Raw genomic sequence first — 12,404 nt, forward strand, 5'->3', positions numbered from 1 at the left:
GCACTGTACTAAATTCAGTACTGAATAAATACAAATCAGAGCTAAGCAGAAGAAATGAGGTTTATGGCAATGGGTCCTATAATGTTAGAAAATAAGAGTACAAAAAGGAATAAAAATGGTAAAACAGCAAGTCACAGTAAACTATCAACATTTACTGGAAATCAGAGACGGTGCATGGCATGTGTTCCTCAAAGGACTGTTCAAAAGTTTCTTTAGAACACATAGATAGGTAGAATGTGCATTTAAGATGCAGCAACCATATGGTTGTATATTGCCAAGTAATTGATTAAAACTGTACAACAGTGGTTCCCAAACTTGTTTTTCCATGAACCATTTGACAAATGCTGTTGGTCTTGGCTGAGCACTTAATGATTTTTCTGCCTGTTGTAGCAGTTGCAATGCGCTGTGCTGGGTGCTGTATTTTTATGCTTCTTTTATATCTTATATTTATTGTATTACAGTTTGCATTCTGTAGAATTCAAATAATAGTACAATAAAATACAATATGTAAGAAACAAGAGAAGCAACAAAAATAAAATCAATATGAATATTTAATGTAGACATGCCGCAGACCACCTTAATGAGGCTCACGGACCAAAATATGAACTCTCCCAGTTCAAACTCTCCTGAGATGCACAACCCTTGAATTCAGTTTCCACTCAGGATGGGATTCAAACTCACCAATGCTGCTATTAGTTCCCCACTCCTAAAGCAAAAAATAATAATAAAAAAATGAAATCCAGCCCAAAGCCCTTATCTTTGAGAAGGACTGTACGAGCTACAGTGATAGCTTGCCAAAAATAGGAATTGCAGTGTCCTTTGCCTCCTGAATTGAATCCTGAGGCAGAGTAAACTACTGTTCTCATTGTCCCCTGGAAGAAATCACTGCTGAGCATGCTCAAGAATGTTATTTCCACTTCAGGAGTGGCTGGCAGAGCCTCTCCTGTCAGTTGCAAACAACCCCCTTCCCCTTGGTAAAGGTTTTGTTTTATTTTTTTCCTCAGGAACAGATTTACTCACTTGTTGTTTTTGAGCTTTCCTCAACAATATGGGGAGGGGGTCAACTGTCAAGTTTTTAAGGACATTCTCAAGGAAATAGTTAAAAACCTAATAAAAAATATTATACTGATAATGGAAGATTGGATACTGAAATTACTGGACTTAACAAGACTACTGAAGATGGAAGATGGAAAATGGAACTAATAGGGATAATAGAACAATGGCTACTGAAATTACTGAACTTAACAGATTCTGATGTGATGGATTAATTGAAATGTTTATTTTGACTATGGTTATGACAATAAGATTATCATAATTAGTAATGAGATGGATTAATCGATATGCTTATCTGGAAAAAAAAATTGATAGATATATTTCTTAAAGAATTGAAACCTCTCTTTGACTTTTTGTGGAAAGAATAAAGTAATGTTTATGAGATTTGATGATTAAGTAAGATAACTACTGGAGGAAAGTGATTTTATAATATGACTTAAGAGACAGGATTGTTATATATTATAGACTTATAACTGATTTGATCTTTGACAAATGGGAAGTCAATATTTTACTCTTTATTTTTTATTTTTTTTTTCTTTTTTTCTTTTTGTTTAACTATTTTTGATTTTGTTTTTTGTCTTTGAATGTTTTATGATTTTGTCTTGTATGTTTTATGAAAATCTGAATAAAAATTATTGAAAAAAAAAAATATTATGCCTGACAACAGGGAAATTGATTTCCAGGTCAGGAGACACAATGAGCAGGTGGGTTTCTGTCCTGGCACCTATCATTTTTTAACTTGAATGCTATATTAAATTTAATTAAATAAAAATAGTGTTAGTACTAAGCTCAGTGCTACAGTTACTCTTATCCAATTTCAGTTTAGAAAAAATTACATTTTTAAACAAATTAATCATTCTCAGTTTATTTCAGCCAGCATTACCTCTAAGACTGAGGATTTATTTCAATTTGGGGGGAAAACCCTAAAACAAACTGCTATTCCTTCCTTTGCCTTGGTATTGGCCTAATTCCAATTAGCATACAATAGCTATTTCATATAGAGGACGGGTTCCCAAACTGTGGTCTGTGGACCCCAGTGGTATAGGAGATTCATTCAGGTGGCGGTGGCATGTCTGTGGATATATGGCTGAAGGCAGGACATGGTACATTTATAGCATTAAATATTTATATCGATATTTAATTGTATTTTTATTGCTTCTTTTATTTTTTACATTGTATTTTTATTGTATGACAATCTGAGTTCTATGGAATTCAAACTGGAATACAATACAATATATAAAAAATAAAAGGAGCAGGAAAATACAATTAAAAATCATACCGCATCTAGCACAATACATTACAATTGCTATACCGGCAGAAAAATCATTAAGTAGTCTGCCAAAACTCTCAGCAATTCTCAAGTGGTCCATGGGGAAAAAAAGTTTGGGAACCACAGGGATAGAGGGCAGGTGGTGGCTTTTTGGTTTAATTGTGAAAGATGCCACACAAATAGTTGAATGGGTTTCCTTAGATAGTTTTTACAGACTTACTTCTAAGTAAAGCTATTAAGGATTTTGGCATAACTGTTCTTACAAGATGGGACATGATTTGGTGTAACTCTGCAAACCTTCTAGGCAAAGTTTCTCATAACTTAACATAGAGGAGGATTACTTCTCTGAACAAGGGTTTGGTGCATCAGGCCTAAAGTTTCTAAGAGTGAAAACGTTATAAGCTCAAAAGGACTTGTGGGAGTAACAATTCTTAAACGCTATTATAGACTTATTAAGGTAGACAAATAAAGCATCTTATATTTTGGTACGAGTCCAAAGAACCTATTTAGCATTACACTTCCCTCTTTGCTCAATGCAGGCTGGAATGGCATCTCTGCTACTATTCCAAATATGAAAAAATTAAGAGCTGAAGCCACTAAAAAAAAGAAAAAAAGACTTGAGCTCAATGTAAAGATTTTTTAAAATGGTCAAATAAAAAATGAAATTAACAAAAATTCCAAACAGTACAATGAAAATGTTCTCTAGAGAACAGAATTGATATCAAGTCTCCTATAGTCTGTGTGATTTATTCCATTTTTTCTACTCTGTACAAAATGTCTTCCCATGTATAATCCATATTCAAATTCCTACTTCTCTGTGCAGTCCAACAAAATAATTTACACCGGAGACAGGGACCTTGTTGTGGGCTCCAACTCCCATCAGAAAGCATGACCAATGGTCAGGGAGCTGTATTCCAACATCTGGAGGATCACAGATCTCTCATCCCTGATATACACTCTGGGCCTATCCAAACTTACCTCAATAATCCACATTTCCCATATTCGCTTTGTCATTGGAGAGTCCCCATCTTGCCTGTTTGTCCGCTGTTTTCAATGTTAACAAATATGTTGTTCTCGCACCCAGACATGAAATACATTCACTGCAGGTTTTCCCAAAGCTATGCCTGTCACTCCGCCCCTATGAGCCAATTGGTCTGCAAAATATGATGTGTGCTAGCCCCCTGCCATGTCCGCCCAAGCACATCTAATCTGCATTTCAACATGCAGGAACTTTTGAGGCTGGGTGGAAGTTTGAATTTGCTGTGGGTTTTGCAGTTGTGGCAGACTTGTTTGGCTGTAATGGAGTTATGACTGCAGAACCGCAAAAAAGTATAGTTGTAGACCTTTGCAGATGTTTGCTGGCATGGCACATTATACCTTCAAAAGAGTCCTCTCATTTCTCCTCCTGCCCCCCCCCCCCGGTTAGGCTGTCCTGCCCTGTATGCTTACCCGGGAGTAAACCCAGCCAAACTCAGTGGGGAATTACTTTTGAGTAAGCACACAGGCAGCAGGATTGTGGCGCTGTGACTTCCTTGGTCCAAATCCCCTCCTTGCTTTCTCCAGCTGTAGAAGAGAATCTCCCTCTCAGAGGAGGCAAGCAGCTCAAATGTTTCATCAAAGCTTTATGAAGGGTGGGAGGGCAACGGAGGTGTTGGAAGCCTCTGATCTCTTTCTCTCCCTTCCTCTTCTCCCCCCCCCCGCTGGTGTAGGAGCCTTTCACGAGCCTAGCTGTACCGCCACCTTCCCCCTGAGGTTGGCTTCTTGTCACTCAGGAATTATTTAGATCTCCCTTTGGGCTTCAATTGGTCAAGCTGCTTCCAAGAAGGAACACCAGGACTGGGTCGCCTGGTTTAAAGGAACCGCACATGCTTCCCATCCCCAGTCCAACCCAATGCAGGACAGCAAAGATCCTATACACAGATCCCTCATCCCTGATTTACACGTTGATCCTATACAACTAAGTTAGCACCACATTTGGATGATTAAATCTCAGCTTAATAAAACCAGATATGCATAAGCTTCATGTATGTGCACACAATCACTTCACTCCTCCCTTCATGCAGACAAGCTGGGAAGCCACAGTAAAGCATAGCTTCCAGTTATGTCTCACCTGGGAAACAATGGTTAATTATTGCAGACAAGCTGGAATGTGAAGCCATACTTAAAAGTTGGCTTGTTTCACCACTAGTGCTAAGGGAGAAGTGAAGAGGCTCTGTGCAAGTGCCTCATCATGCATTTCTCAATTTATTAAATTGAGATTTGATTGTCCTAATGCAACCATTGTGTCTGCTAGTTTGTAAGCCCTGATATATCTAAGTAAAGGATATCAAGGCAGAGGATGACCACTGACACACAAGGTGTAAAGTGGTCAATGCAAGGTTGCATGTACTATGAGCCTGACTCAGTCAAAAGTCATTACATATATCTGTAATATAGCTCTGTATGTAGGGAGGGGCCAAAGCTCAGTAGCAGAGCATCTGCTTTGCATGCGGAAGGTCTCAGGTTCAATCACTGGAATCTCCAAGTAGGGCTGGGAGAGACTCCTGTCTGACATTCTGGAGAGCCGCTGCCAATCAGTGCAGACAATACTCACCTAGATGAACCAATGGTCTGATTTGGTATAAGGTAGTTTCCTTTAAATGTTTGACTGGAAAGCTGTAACAATAACTTGTTCAGTGAATGCATAGTCCCTGTTGTCAATTGTATAAAACCTTCTACCATTTTAGCACATTTATCCCCCTCTTCCAGACCTGGCAAATGTATTCTAATTATATCCAAAGGTGAAGACATTAATTGCATTTCCACTGAATCAAACAACCATGTTTTGTCATTTTTTTGCAGCTAGAAGCAAACAGAGAAGGTCTGTTTCCATGGCAAAGCATAACATGAACAGGGAAATATCTATAATAATCACTGAAGTTAAAAAGAGCAGCTAGGACTAAAAATGGCAGCTTTCTGTAGAGGTCAATTCTATACAGTTGCTACTTTCTTTGTTTCCCTGCTTGGCCAGTTTTGATGTCACATGAAGTTCACTTAGTTAAAAACACATAACATTGGGATATGTTTAAGGAATCTTTTTTATAAAATTAAAACACAGCAAAATCAAGTTTTTTATTCTTTGCTATATATGCATACTTTAAAAAAGTCTAACAGTTCCACCATCCCAAATAACGTAAAGTCAGAATGGAAAAGGATAAATGTATTGCAGTACCTTACTTACTTTTTAAATGTATCCAATTCTGCATGAACTTCAAAAAAAGAGGGGACCTCTGAAGTCAGGAAACCACCATCAAAGATACCATCCCCCTCACCCTAACAAGTCTGACGACCTCTGACATGTATGAGCTATCCTTTAATGATGTTTCTGTACCATTCGGGTGTTAAAATGGTACATTTCCCCTCACCTTTCAGTGCAAGTGTGCTAAGCCACAAGCACCAGAGTTTGTCGTCTGCTTTTTCTTTCTTTGCCTTGTACTATCACATATGCTTATGAATGAAATGGGAATTCTAATCCTTGCTCTACAGCAGCCTTTCCCAACCAGTGTGCCTCCAGATGTTGTTGGACCACAATTCCCATCTTTCCTGACCATTGGCAATGCTGGCTGAGGCTGATGGGAGTTGTGGTCCAACAACATCTGGAGGCACACTGGCTGGGAAGGGCTGCTCTACAGTGACACAATTATTTCAGTTTAAGATGAAGCAGTGGTTCTTTAATTGCAGTCCTCCAAGGCACAGTTCAGTTGTAGTTCCTGGCAGAGTTACATTCCAAATCTCCATCCTCACTGTTTCTACCATCCACAACTTCTTACTCCATCCTTCTACCACTAACTACACCTTCGTATATATCTATCTATACGTATCTCTGTGTGTGTATTTGTCACCATTAGCCATGTTCACTTTGAAACAGTTACGTTTAACTTGATATAGCTATTGACTCCTCTCTTTTTCTTTCCCATGATTGTAAATTGATCAGAAAGTTGATTCTAAAATAATTGTAATTGTGTTTTGGAACATTTAAACTGTTTTTAGTATGTTTTTCTGTTTCTTGTTAAATTTTCAGGAGGAAGGGCAGGACAGAAATTCAATTATTCAATTCAATAATATTATTGTTATTATTATTAATAAATTTCTAGAACATGTTTGCTTTGGATTATTTGTATTTCTTTTAAATGGTGTACTTTTATGAAGGATGTTCCAAGAAATACAGGATAATATTAAATAGCAGCACTTATTTATACAGCATTTCCCCAACTCAGACATTCTTGACTGCTAAAATTGAGGTGCTGATCCAAAACCCTGAGAGCACAGATGACACATCAACAAGTGTTAGCCCCAAATCAATTCCTATATACTACAGCCTTATAGGCAGAACTGTATTGGCAAATTAAGAAGTGCAGGGTCCCTTCATGATAGTCATGCTACATCCCCTTGCATAAGACAAGACAAGTCTAATGGAACCTTAACAGATACTGGAGGTAGGACTAAAAAATTAAGGTTGATATAGTTATGAGAATACTCAGTGTAAATTTAATAGAACAAATAAAAAATACAACAAAAAGGAATATAAAAGGTATAACATACAAAAGTCAAACAATGACAAACATAATACTGTAATTTTCAAAAGTATGTAACTAAAACAGTATACATCATGAAGAATGTATCTGACGTGTACACATTTTGTTCAAATGGTCCGTTTCTTTTATAGATAAAAGAGAAAGAAATTTTGTTAAAAAGTGTCCAGCCAGACGCGTTTCGACAGTTGTCTTTTTCAATGGCCTGAAATTAAACAAATACATAATACAATATATTTTTGTGTCTTTTTTTATATAAAAATATAAAATGTTTTTTATGAAAAATGGAAATATAATATAAAATATACATACTACTGATATGACTTTCAACAAAAATTGAATATAATGCGATAACCAAAGGAATTACTAATATGACTTCAACAAAAATTGAATATAACGATATCCAAAGAAATCTGCAAAATATATACACATATCAAAAATAAACAGATGCAAGAATACAGAATTATCAAACAATAAAAATACATAAGAAGAAAAATATTTTTTAACAAAAAACTCACATGACATTCACTTCTTTAAACACTGTAGCTTGATACTAGTCTTCATGAAAAAGTTAACTGAGCCAATGCTCTTTTAATACAAAAGCTGTGAGGCTTTTGTAAATTAGTGAACTTCAAAACATCTGTGTTATGTATTCTTAAAGGCATATAACACTGAGTGATACTGCAAACTAAACTAATTGAAAAGAAACAAGAAAAGTGCTGAATATGTTGCACTCAACAAATATATTGCTACTTAGCAACTAAGTCAGAAGAATATATTGCTTTTTAACATAAAAAAAATATATAATTTTTTTATAAAATGGGTAGCCAACTAATTTCTTCATTAAGACCATGGAGACTTAAAGTTTTTAAGGTGTGGATCCAAAATAACTCCCTCTTTAACAAAAAATTATTCAGAGTTTTGCCTCTTCCTTTACCTTTTTCTATTATCCAAAATTTTAATTCTGATTCAGTATGGCCCTGGTCAATAAAATGATTGACTAAAGGGGCACTGTGTCTCATATTTCTGATACAGCTTTTATGTTCACATATCCTAATCCTGATTTTCCTAGTGGTCATACCAACATAGAAAAGATTACATGGACATGTGATACCATAAATGACTCCTTGAGTATTGCAGTTAAAGAATTCTTTAACATAGAATGTTCTATTTTTAAGCATATTAGAAAAATGTGTATTCTTGTTGTTATTATTACATACACTACAGTGGCCACAAGGAAAATTGCCTACTGGTGGATTGGATACAAGAGAGGAGGAAAAAATTACATCCCCTTGCAGTCATTCCTCTGCACAGTCATCCCCCCCTCAAATATTATACAATAAAAAGAGCTTTCGGCCTCTTACTAATGCATTCCAACTATTAATGCAGATCTCCATGGATTGCCTTCTAGCTAGGTCTACTATTTTCTGTGTAAGTACATGGGCAAATATACAAAGATTCTGCAAGGTAAGGAACTTCTTTTGCTGAGTTTCCCCTCTTGGTTGTCATACTAAGACTCAGAGTAACTGCATTTGGGCAGTTTTAAGAGGAACTTCTTCCCAGTGGCTGACTTGCCTCCTTTCTCTCTGATTGGCTCCAATCAGCAGGAAAGGATTCTGGAGACATAGGGACCTTGCTGGGACCCTGCTCCCCAAAGAGTAAGGGGTCTAAGACCCCCTGAGACCCTGGACAACTACAACCCTGCTTGTAGGAAACTCTAGTATGATTATACACATGGGTCTGATGCTGAGAAAAAGAAGCTTACCTAAAGGCAACCAGTCAGTTTATGGTTGTGGTGAGATCTGAACCAAGGATTTGAACCAACTCACAGTTCATTTTCTCACCTAGTGACTACACCATATTCCTATCACACAGATACACACAACTATTACCCCTCTATAGATAAATATGTTAGCTTTAAAAAGAGAAATTCGTTATGGAACCAGACATAAATCACATTGATAAGAAAGTCATTAGACTGTCGAAATCACTCTTGCCAAATGTTCTTTAAGGCTGGCTAAACCAACTGCATTGCACTCCACATCCCAACCCAACCCTCACACAAATGGAAATGATAAGTAGAATTTGGCAGGAAATCAGACTAATCTCATACACCTGTCTTTCTCTTGATCTGCAGCATGTGTGACACAACTTTGCCTAGCACTGTGATGCAGCAAGTTCAGAGGGGACCAGAGGCCAACAGTTTCTATCTTCACCCAGCAGATCTCTGATTGAGACCTCACCTAATCTTTCCCAAGCATTCATACATCTCTCCATTGTGATATAGTTCTTTTCTGACTGTTCTCTGCATACTTTCCTAGCTTCAAAATTAGTTTTACGCATTCATTCTTTGGTCAAAACAAAAAGAGAGAGAGAGAGAAGAGAAAGAGAAAAGAGAAGGAACCTGAATAAATACATTTTTCAATTTTTATTTTGTTGTTTCTCTTTCAGAATTCTAAACTTCAAATGTTTAGGCTATTTAGTTTTCATTTTTAACATAATCAGACCAATAAAAGATATTATCATGCAGACCTTCAGGATCAATTATCTAGATGAAAATTTCTTTTACAATTAAAAATGCCTCTTTTAGGGTAATATCTCTCTCTGCCCTCCCCCAATACATTTTTGTGTGCAGTACATTAAATACAGCCACTAGGTCACCTTCCAACTCACAGTAGAAACCTTTTTAACCCTAACCCCAATATTCTAAAATGTGCAGGGACCCTTCCCAAGTACAGAAGGCTCCCCAGTTCAAAAATTCACCTGCCACAAGTTGGAAGGTGACCTGAACAATGATACAGGGTAGAACTGGCACACACATCCTCCCTCAGGTTCTTCATGCACTCAGAAAATCTCATATGTAATAGAGGGATGCTTCTGCCCAACTAATACCCACCCCAAATATGCACCAGCTAAAGGTGACATCAAGGACCTTGAAGAGTTTTGGCTTTGCTGTTGCAACACAAGCAGGACTACAAACAGCAGGTAACAAAAGGACCAAGCTGCAAATAAAATAAAAACTATTGAGTTGACCTTGGCTGTTCAAATAAAAGAGGCAGAGGAGAGGTGTTCTTTTTTTTAAGAAAAAAACCCCTTTGTGTATTTCCTTCAGTATATCAAGTTAATGCTGGCACAGGATTTAGGTCTAGACTGCAGAAGCATCTGTTGTTTCTGTGACATTTATATTCTTTGGGGACAGAAAATTCTTGCCTTCTTTCCAAGGGATTAATGGATTCAGTCAGGGGTGGCTTTTATCTAATCTCTACTCAAGTACTTAAATGAATTAACATATCAGACCATACTTTCATCCCTAAATGAGAAAAGAGGTATTCTACTCCTGTCCAGGAAACCTAAAAACCTGTCCTTGCATGTGCTCAAGTGCCATCAGCATATAAGAGCTGTACATTTATGCTGAGCTAAACCATGTTTTCTTAGAAATGCTCTCATCTTGAACTAACATTATTAAGTGACATCTTTGTAACTGTGTTTATCACAGCCCCTTTTTTACATCATCACTCATTATACAATATATGGAAAACATGAATTGTATTTGGAGTGTCAGGCCTCTTTTACCAATTACAACACACTGCTTCCCCTCTGATTTCACCATAAGCAAGCAAGCAAGCAAGCAAGCAAGCAACCTTCCTTTGTCCCATTAACCTCACACTTGTAAAGACAGCATGGGAAGATTGTTTTTCTAATGCTCGGGCAAACTACTAATATTTTACTTCCCCACCACTTAGAAATATGGTTCCTTATCTTGTTCTTATCTGAGGATTATAAAGTGCACGGAATAGAATAGACAATCTCCACAGAGAAAGAATGTGTGTGCGTGCACAAATATGTGCAGCATATCCAAGACATGTAGGGTGATATCCAATTGTGCCTGCTTGTGACTAGCAGGAGAGACTTCTGCTTGCTCAATGGAACATCCCTTTCCTCTCCTTCCCTCTGCTGACTCCTGCATGCTCCCCCACATCTTTAGAGAGTTGGAAAACCCTCTGGAGCAGATTGGAGGCACATGAGGGCTGCAGTGGGGAGCAGAGAAAGGGGAAGTTTTCTTGCACAACATTGGATACCATTTTTAGTTTTATGGGGGTTTCTCAAGACCATGAGAGCACTCATTCATTCAAATATTTACAATGCATTTTTGATGGCATCCAATAATACGCTTAAAAAGGTTTATAAATATAAAATGAAAGACATGGCACAGCCTCCATAAGCCAGCAGGCACAGATAACACTGTGTCATCAAATAGGCCCCCCTCCACCCCCATTCTCTACAAAGGAGCCACGCCTTTACTGAACAGCAGCAAGCCAGCAGGGATTGAGCCAAACAGGCATCACTCAGAACGGCATTTTACCATTGTGGTACTGTGATCAAGAAAATCCTACACTACATGCCCAGCCACTCTACTTCAGAAATTGGGGAGGGGGGCACTGAGGTCATCAGATGATAATCTAAGTGTTTGGGTACATGAGTGCAGAGGATCCTTGAAATATTTATGGCCCAAACACTTTAAAGCCTTAAAGGTCAAAACTAACACTTTGAAACTTAGAATTGGGTAGATATATTGATAATTCAAAAATATCATTTGAATGTGAACCTCCTGGTTATTGCCGGATGGATGAGGAATGTCTGGAATATTGCAATGTTAGAAGAAAGTCACCCATTAATTTCATTGTCTACATGGAAAAGCCAAGATAGAATCCTTTAGTGTCATTCAGTGGAAATTTGTTTCATATGCAACTGAACATAACTTGCATGATCACCTAGCAGCCACAGCTAGACATATATGGATATATTAAATGGGTACAGTGCCTTGCAAAAGTAATCAGACCCCTGCCAATGCTCTCATATTACTGAATTGCAAATGGTACATTGTAATTTCATTCTGTATATTTTATTTTGAAACACTGTAACTCAAAATCAATTATTGTAAGGTGACATTGTTTTATGTTGGGAAACGTTTGTAAGAAACATAAAAAACTGAAACATGTTACTTGCATAAGCATTCAACTCCTGTGCTGTGGAAGTTCCCAGTGCACACAGATGAAAGAAATTGCCCTCTCCAGGACACAGTTACCTTATCACTGGCCTCCACCTGTGAACCATTAAAGTTGCTGTCACACTGTCAGGATAAAAACCCCACTGTTTAAGTTGGTCAGGCTGTGGATCTGAAGGAAAATGAAGACCAAAGAGCATTCTACAGATGTTAGAGATAATGTAATACAAATGCATCTATTAGGAAAAGGGTACAATATAATATCCAAGTGTTTGGATATCCCAGCAAGCACAGCTGGATCAATAATCAGGAAGTGGAAGCTGCATCTACCACCCAGGCACTGCCAAGAAAAGGCCATACCTCAAAACTCAGCGCTCAAACAAGAAAGAGACCTGTGAGAGAAGCCACAGAGAGGCCAACAATCACTTTGAAGGAGCTACAAAGTTCAGTGGCTGGGAGTGGAATAATGATACACCAATCAACCATATCAAGAGCTCCGTATAAT

General features: G+C 37.6%; 1 protein-coding gene and 1 long non-coding RNA gene across 2 annotated transcripts in view; both read right to left on the reverse strand.

Moving 5' to 3' along the window:
- Positions 1-12,404, reverse strand: part of SLC24A2 (solute carrier family 24 member 2) — a 121,678-nt gene that overhangs the window by 78,153 nt on the left and 31,121 nt on the right. The window lies entirely within an intron of this gene.
- LOC133386957 (uncharacterized) lies at positions 6,902-7,452 on the reverse strand. The gene is made up of 3 exons (XR_009763323.1): positions 7,413-7,452; positions 7,207-7,307; positions 6,902-7,099 (listed from the first exon to the last, which is right to left on the reverse strand). It is a non-coding gene; the product is annotated as an uncharacterized LOC133386957 (long non-coding RNA).

The sequence above is a fragment of the Rhineura floridana genome, chromosome 1, assembly GCF_030035675.1.
Source record: "Rhineura floridana isolate rRhiFlo1 chromosome 1, rRhiFlo1.hap2, whole genome shotgun sequence".
Lineage (NCBI taxonomy): Eukaryota > Metazoa > Chordata > Lepidosauria > Squamata > Rhineuridae > Rhineura > Rhineura floridana.